Source organism: Sorex fumeus, unplaced genomic scaffold (genome assembly GCF_029834395.1).
Source record: "Sorex fumeus unplaced genomic scaffold, SorFum_2.1 ptg000063l, whole genome shotgun sequence".
Lineage (NCBI taxonomy): Eukaryota > Metazoa > Chordata > Mammalia > Eulipotyphla > Soricidae > Sorex > Sorex fumeus.
Window position 1 is genome coordinate 46,134,718 of NW_026606120.1, and position 8,351 is coordinate 46,143,068.

Genomic DNA, 8,351 nt, shown 5'->3' on the forward strand with positions numbered 1-8,351 from the left:
TAAAGTGACCACATGGGGTGCCAGGGATTGAACCCAGGTTGACCATTTGTAAGGCAGTGTCCTACCTGCTGCACTATCCAGTTGCAAAGTGTGTGTATGCATAGAGATAATATCAGAAATGAACGATCTAATGCACATCAACCATAGTGTGTCCTTCCTGTGTGCACAGTATTGCTGGCAATAAAAATGAGGTTACAGGGCTGGAGATTGTAACTCAAGTGGGCCACGGATTTGATCTTTAGGCACCTCACAGCCTCGCAAGCACTGTTTGGGGGAGCCGCTTGGCTTTGAGCCCTGGGAGCCCCTGAGTGCTGCTGTTTGAGTACTGCTGGGCCCATGTCTGAAAGTGACTCTTAGCCTCCAGCACTTTGGAAGAATCTCTCCTGAGCTTAAACTATTTCTGTTGATGCTAGCACAGAAAGATGTGTGTATATAATGTTAAATGAAGAAAATAAGATTTGTAACATGCATAATCGTATATAGATAAAACAAAAGATTCTGTATATCTTTAGAAATTTTATGATGGCAGTATAAATGACAAATGCATGTTTATAAATTATGTAATAAATTTTGTCATGGTTATATATATTTTTTTCTTTTTGGGTCACACCCAGCGATGCACAGTGGTTACTCCTGGCTCTACACTCAGGAATTACCCCTGACGGTGCTCAGGGGACCATATGGGATACTGGGAATCGAACCCGGGTCGGCCGCGTGCAAGGCAAATGCCCTACCTGCTGTGCTGTCACTCCAGCCCCTCATGGTTATATTTTAAAATGATCAGCAGAATAATCATTCATTCATTCATTCATTCATCATCCTGTTATACGTCGGTTGCCTCGAGCAGGCCCCAGTAACATCTCTTTCATCCTAGCCCTGAGATTATATTCAAGGCTCTTTAGGAGAATGAGACCCATCATTGTTACTGGTATTTGGCATATTTGGTACGCCACGGGGAGTTTGCCAGACTCTGCCCTGTGGGCAGGCTACATTCGATAGCCTGCAAGTTTGTCCAAAGTAGGAATGAGATGATAAGATGTCATAAAAGGTCCTGATAAGATTTGCGGCCGGTTCTGCGCGGTTCTGGGAGCTGGATTTTATAGTCTCTGAGTCTTGGCCATTGATGGGATTACACGGCGCCAGGGGGCCAGGTGGTGGGTGTGACCCCCGCCTACTGGAATTTGGAGGATCTGGGTGGAGGATGCTCGACTCCAATCCGAGTAGGCTGGGAGATCTCTGCCCCGGAACCCGCGTGGCTTTGTCCCTCTGCCAGTACCTTCATGTGTGCAGAGAGTGGTCTCCGCAGAATAATCAGTATAGCTTTATCCTCAAAAGTTTTCTTATACAGGGACTGGAGCAATAGTACAGCGGGGAGGGCGCTTATCTTGCTTGTGGCTGACCTGGGTTTGATCTCCAACATCCTATAATGTTCCCGGAGCAACACTAGGAGTGGTTCCTGAGTGCAGAGCCAGGAGTAACCCGTGAGCATCAACTAAGTGTGGCCCGAAAACCGAAACCAAAACTTTTTCCCCTTGTACATCATAAGGATGGAAACTCTTGTTTCCATTCCCAGATAATCATTTATTAACTTTTTATTTTATATTGGTTTGCATTTTCCAGGGTTTTATAAAACTGAGTCATAAAATATGTGCTCACTTTTTTAGGAAGCGTGTTTGGCTTTTTTCAGCATAATTTTTGAGATTCATTTGTGTTGCATATATCAGTAGTTCATTTCTCTTATCCTGAGAAGTATTCCATTGTGACATTGTTCATTGTCACAACAATGTCTAGGTGGAAATTTGGGTTATTTCCAGTTTTTGTTTGTTGTTCTTTTGGGGGGTTCACACAGTTTTTTTTGGGGGGGGTTGGTGGGGAGCCCACACCTGCCAGTACTCAGAGTTTACTGATCTGGCTCTGTGTTCCGGATTACACCTGGCGGGGCTCAGGGGACCACATGGGGTACCAGGGATTGAACCTAAGTTGATCGATCAAGTACAGACAGACACCCTCCCCATTGTACTGTCATTTCGGTGGATCGCACACAGTTTAAGAAAATTAAACTGTTTGGCAAAATAATTTGTTGTTGTTTTGGGGCCGCACCAATTGTGCTGAATGGTTACTCCTCTGCTCAGGAATCACTCCTGGTGGTGCTCTGGGGATCATTTGGGATGTTGAGGATCAAATCTGGGTTGGCCATGTGCAAGGCAAGCTCCTTTTCTGCTGTACTATGGCTCCAGCCAGCTTGGCAAAGTAAATATTCCACTTACACCTCCGACTGCTGAGTGTGACAGCTGTAGTTCCACACACCCTCTCCTGCACTTGGCATGGTCACATTTTGAATTTTTAACAGGTGGCGAATCATTGTGCTTTTCAGTTGCATTTTCTTAATAACGAATGATTTTAAACAGCTTTTTATGTTCTTCCTTGCCACCTCGATACCTTTGGTGTAGAGTGTCTGTACAAATACTAGTGTTACATCTTTCTGATCCATGAACAAAGCACAGCTCTCCATTAGACTAGGCTTCTTTGGACGGCGGCAATACATATTTTTCCAGACTTTATTTTTTATGTTTTGGGTCACACCCGGCGATGATCAAGGGTTACTCCTGGCTCTTCACTCAGGAGTTACTCCTGGCAGTGCTCGAGGGACCATATTGAATGCCGGGGTTGGAATATGGGTTGGCCATGTGCAAGAAAAACACCCCACCACTGTACTATCTCTCTGGCCTCTGTGGCAGTATTTGGGACTCTGCAGTACACAGGTCTTTCAGTTATTTTATCAGATTTATGTCTAGATATTTAGTAATTTTTGTTTGTTCATTTGGGTCATGTTTGGCTATGCTCAGGGATTACTCCTGGTTCTGCACTCAGGAATTACTCCTGGTGGTGCTTGGGGGATCATATGGGATGCAGGGCACCAACTTGAGTTGGCTGCATGCAAGGCAAATGCCCTACCCATTGTGCTATTGCTCCAGCCCCCTTTTCTTATTTTGTAGAGAAGTCTCCATACTGTTTTCCACAGAGGCCGAGCAGATGACATTCCCACCAAGAGTGAATTGAGAGAGTTCCTTTCACCCACATCTCTGCCAACACTGGTTGTTTTCAGTGCTTTTGTTCTATGCCATTCTCACTGGTGTGAGATGAGAACTCAGTGTTGTTTTTATTTCCCTGGCAAGTGACAACACTTTTTTCATATGCCTACTGGCTGGCCATATGTTCTCTTCAGGGAAGTGTCTATACATCTTTTCATATTAAAAAAAAAACCTTTATGAGTGCTGTGTATCTCTTGGAAATTACCACTTTATGTGGTATATGGTGTGCAAATATTTTTTCCCATTCAGTAGGGTGTCTTTTTGTTTTAGACTGAATTTCTGATTTTGTTTTGGAGCCACATCCATCTGTGCTCAGGGGTCACTCCTGGCGGGCTCAGGGGAACATCTGGGGTCCCAGGGATTGAACGTGGGCTGCAACCTGCAAGGCAAGTGCCCTACCTGCTGTACTATGGCTCTGACCCCTGGCTTAATACTTTACGCTCTTCAGAGACTCTTACAAGTGGAATTACTGGATCTTATGGCATGTCTGTTTTTATCATGTTAGTTTCCAAAGAGGCTGCACCACTCAACATGCCCAGCCCAAATGTACCAGGTTCCCCTCCCCTCCCCTTCTCCTGCACTTGTTGTTTCTGGCCTTTCCCCCCAGTCCTCTGGGGGGTAGGAGGGTATCTGGACCACACCTGGCAGATGCTCAGGGCTTACTCCTGGCTCCGCACCCAGGAATCACTCCTAGTGGGCTTGAGAGACTGTATGGGATGCCAGGGATCGAACCCAGGTCAGCTGTGTTCAGGGCAAGCTCCCTACCTGCTGTACTATGGCTCCAGCCCCTGTGGCCTTTCTGACGTAACCCCTCACTCTGGCGGAAGGTGGTTTCTCATGGTCATCAGGAGCTGCTCGGTCTTGGGGAGCAGAAGGACGTTCATTTCTCATGGGCCTGTGGCCCTCTGTGTGGCCTCGAGAGAGGCACCTGCTCATCTTCCCACATCTATGCGGTTGTCTTCTTAGCTGTTCAGTTTTTTTTTGGGGGGGGGTCTATTTTAGGGTGAGACACACCCAGCTCTGCACTCAGAAAAACTGGAAGACTCTGGGGACCATATGGGATTCCGGGGATTGAAACCTGGATTGGCCACGAGCAAGGCAAGCCCCTTTCTTTTCTGCTGTACTCTCTCTCCAGCCCCTTCGCTGTTGGATTTTAATGACTCCTCTGTAGCCTTGGATATTGGCCTGTTATCCATGCTGTGGCATGGAAATATTTCCTCTGCTTCCGTAGAATGTCTTGTTTGTTTTGCGGCACACTGGGCTGCGTTCAGGACTCACTCCTGGCAGGTCGCTTGGCGATCAGATATGGTGCTGGGGATCTAACCCTGGAAAGCTCTGTGCAAGGCCAGCGCCTTCCTTGCTGTATTCCCTCTCTGCTCCTAAGATGTCTTTGTTTGATGGAGCCCTTCTTTTGCCATGCAGTAGCTTTTTAGTTTTATGTAATCCAGCTGGCTTATTTTGGGTTTTGTTTGTCACTGGAGTCAAATCTCAAAAGCCCTAGCGGAGGACTGGAGCGATAGCACAGAGGGTAGGGCGTTTGCCTTGCACGCGGTCGACTTGGGTTGATCCCCAGCATCCCATATGGTCCCCTGAGCACCGCCAGGAGTAATTCCTGAGTGCAGAGCCAGGAGTAACCCCTATGCATTGCTGGGTGTGACCCCCCCAAAAAATAAAGCCCTCGCTGAAATGTTTTGTTTTGGGGTGCTTTCTCACCTTGCAGGTGGCTGCCTAGAGGCCATATCCCCTATACCAGGAGCTTGCTCCCTGGAACGTGGTGCTTGCAGATGTGCTCCGCTGGGGTGCTTGCATGTCTTTACAGTAAGGGTGCTCGAAGTGGGGCAAGGAGCACACTCTTAGTTGTGCTCCCACAGCCTCGGCAGGCTGGGAATCCCTGGGGAGGTCACACAGCTGGCTCATAGCATCAGGCAGTACCAGGCATGGTGCTTACAACCTCACATTCAGGGCAACCATTTCCCACAGGCCCCGCTCCAGGTCCCAGCGGATAGGTCTAGTTTTCCTTGTCATGTGTCACTCCACGGCAAAGCCTGGCAAGCTATCCGTGATGTATTCGATGTGCCAAACACAGTAACAATTGTCACAATGGAGATGTTACTGGGCCCGCTCGAGCAAATTGATGAACAACGGGAGGACAGCGCCACAGTGCAGTGCAGTGTCACTCCATCTGAAGCCATCATAGGGGCACCTGCACTGCCACCTTCCAATCTTGCACACGCTGCAAAAGACCCGTGGAGGGTCACTGATGATGTTCACGCTCTTCCCAGGTCAGGGCTGGGAGAGTCCACAGTCTCCCTCAGGAATATGCGCCAGCCTTGTAGGCAGAGGAAGTGTCACTGATCTCTGAGATCGCTGAGCCACCATGTAGCCTGCAGTTCCCAGAGCACTTAGCTGATCCACAGTATCCCCAGAGCCGCATTGCAGAGGTGTCCAACAAACCTCTCCCCAGAGACATCAGCTTGGCATTCTCCTGCATCTCCTGCCAGCCTCTATCCATCCACTCAACAAACGCTCCTGGAGGTCACTGAGGCCACTCCGTGTCCTGGCACAGGCTCTGTGATCCCAAAGTCCAGGAAGGGGAGGGGAGGGCGTGCAGAGCCACACGCAGGTCTTGGTGACCAGCACTGGCCGAAAAGGCTAGAGGGTGCCCCCTGGGGCTGCGGAGATGGACAGGCCTCAGACCAGACCCCTGAGATGGGACTTAGATGAAGGTTCTTCATCATGACAAACAGGATCTGAACCGGGGAGCTAGGGCAGGGGGTAAGGTGTCAGCTCAACCCCCAGTGCCACGTGGTCTCTTGAGCACTGCTGCCATGCCATGGCTTACCTACCATAACCCACTTGTCCCACAAAACAACCAAAACCCCAGGGTCTGGCCTGGGGAGGTGGTTCAAAGGGTTCAAAGGACAGGAGCACATGGTTTGCATGTGGGAGGCCCAGGTTTGATCCCCAGCTCTGCATGGTCCCCTGAACACTGGCAAGAGAGACTCCTGAGTATTACAGACACCTATCACACACACTCACACACACACACACACACGCGCGCACGCACACATGTGATCAGCACCAAGATCTGACTGTGATAACGGAAACTAAAGAACATACTGGAAAGGAGTCAGAGTTGAGTGAGGGGTGAGGGTCCAGGGCTGTGAAGGTGGCACTAGAACCTGGCTGAAGGGGGGCTGGCATATGCCCCTCAGAACCAAGAGTGTGTTGGACCCTGAGCACGACTCAGTGCTCGGACCTCGTTGGCACAGCACCACCCCGAAGGGACCTCCACTGTGACCTGTTTTGTCCCAGGTAACATCTGCGCTCTGTCTGCTCTGACACCCAATTTCGGTGGGGCCTCAAGATGGGGCGTTTACACCTGCCCCACACCCAGAGCAACCCGGTAAGTGTCTCCAGAATCACCTCGGACTCACATGCACCTGATCTTGTATTAATTTTCATTCCTGAAGCAATAGCACAGTGGGTAGGGCGTTTGCCTTGCAAGCGGCCAACATGGTTGACCCGAGTTCGATTCCTCCGCCCCTCTCGGAGAGCCCGGCAAGCTACCGAGAGTATCTCGCCCGCACGGCAGAGCCTGGCAAGCTCCCTGTGACGTGTTTGATATGCCAAACACAGTAACAACTGTCACAATGGAGATGTTACTGGGCCCGCTCGAGCAAATCGATAAACAATGGGAGGACAGTGACAGTGACAGTCCTCAGGATCACTTCAGAATCCTTCATTGTCACCAGATGGGACCACATTCTATATGGGGTCCAGACTCAGGCAGCTGCTTCCATGCGGAGTCAGTTCCATAAGGGGTTCAGACTCAGTTAGGCGGCCCCTTCCACATGGAGTCAGTTCTATACGGGGTCCAGACTCAGGCAGCCCCTTCTATACGAAATCAGTTCCATATGGGGTCCAGACTCAAAACGGCCCCTTCTCTCCTCCTGTCCTCCAGGCCCATGTCCCCTGCACTGTGTCTACCACTGCTTCTCTGTCCCCCACTTGCTCTGGCTACACTGGCCCCCTCAGTCCTGCCTAGCCTGTCCCCCACCTCGAGGGACTCAGAGTGGTCCCCCCACTTAGAACCCTCCCTCCAGCTCTTGCTCAGACTGGGCCTTCTTAGACGCCCACCCAGCCTCCCTGCCCCAGCTCCGCCTCCTGCTGTCTCTGCTCCCTTTGGGGGCACCCCTGGTAGTGCTCGGGCGCTTCATGCAAGGACAAGACCCATGCTTTGCATGTGCTCCAGCCCTTTGAACGATTTTCCTGGCCTCCCATTTCTTTCCTGTTATCTTTTAAGCTTTCAGTTTGTTTCTGGGTCACACCTGGCTGTGCCCAGGGCTGACTCCTGGCTCTGAGCACAGGGATCCTGGTGGGGCTTGGGGAGCCGTATGCGGTGTCAGGAACTGAACTTGGGCCAGCTGTGTGCAAGGCAAGTGCTTCGCCCTCTGTACTGTCTGTCTGGCCCCTGTAGCCAGAGTCCAAGGGACCAGATGACAGGCTAATGGCCGTTTGCTCATTCTTCCCAGCCGCCCCTTCAGATCTGCCAAAATGAGTCTCCCAAGCCATAGGGTCGCAAGGATCATTTCCGTTTACTTCGGATGATATGTCATTATAAATATTAACAAATAAGACTTAAAAATGACATCTTCAGGTAGGTCGGACAAAAGTACAAAAACTGTGTGGGGGCTGCGGTTTCAGGGCAGTGTCTGTAGCCGTCACGTGGCGAAGCAGTGCACGAGAGTCCGAGGACATGCATCGGGAGGTTCTCTTGGTTGGGAAAGAACAGAGGGCGGGACATGCACAGGTGGGAGATGCAGTTCCTCACGCTCGCCGCTAGAGGTCAGGAGGTTACCGCCTCAGATTGGAAGACAGGCTGTGTGGGGGGCCGAGTGTGGGGGTGGGGGTGGATGCAGCGCACTGGGCGACCCCCAAGTTACTGACACCTGATTTTGGTTTTGCTTTTTGTTTTTGGTGGTTCCAGGGATTGGACCCAGAGCCCCGTATATGCAAAGCAAGTGGTCGACCGCGGCAACCCAGCCCTGACCTGATTTGGCATCCAACTTCCCGTGTTTGTGGGGCCCGAGGGGTCAGTGGGGGGTATGATGCCAGTTCGGGGTCCAAGGCGGGGTCCTCCTCAGGGCCTTCTTCCTCGCGCAGACAAGAGAGGCGCATCCCGGGGACGTGGCCCAGTACCCCTTCTTTTGCCTGTGCTGGCTATCCCACGTTTCAGGACCAAGGACCTGCTTTGTC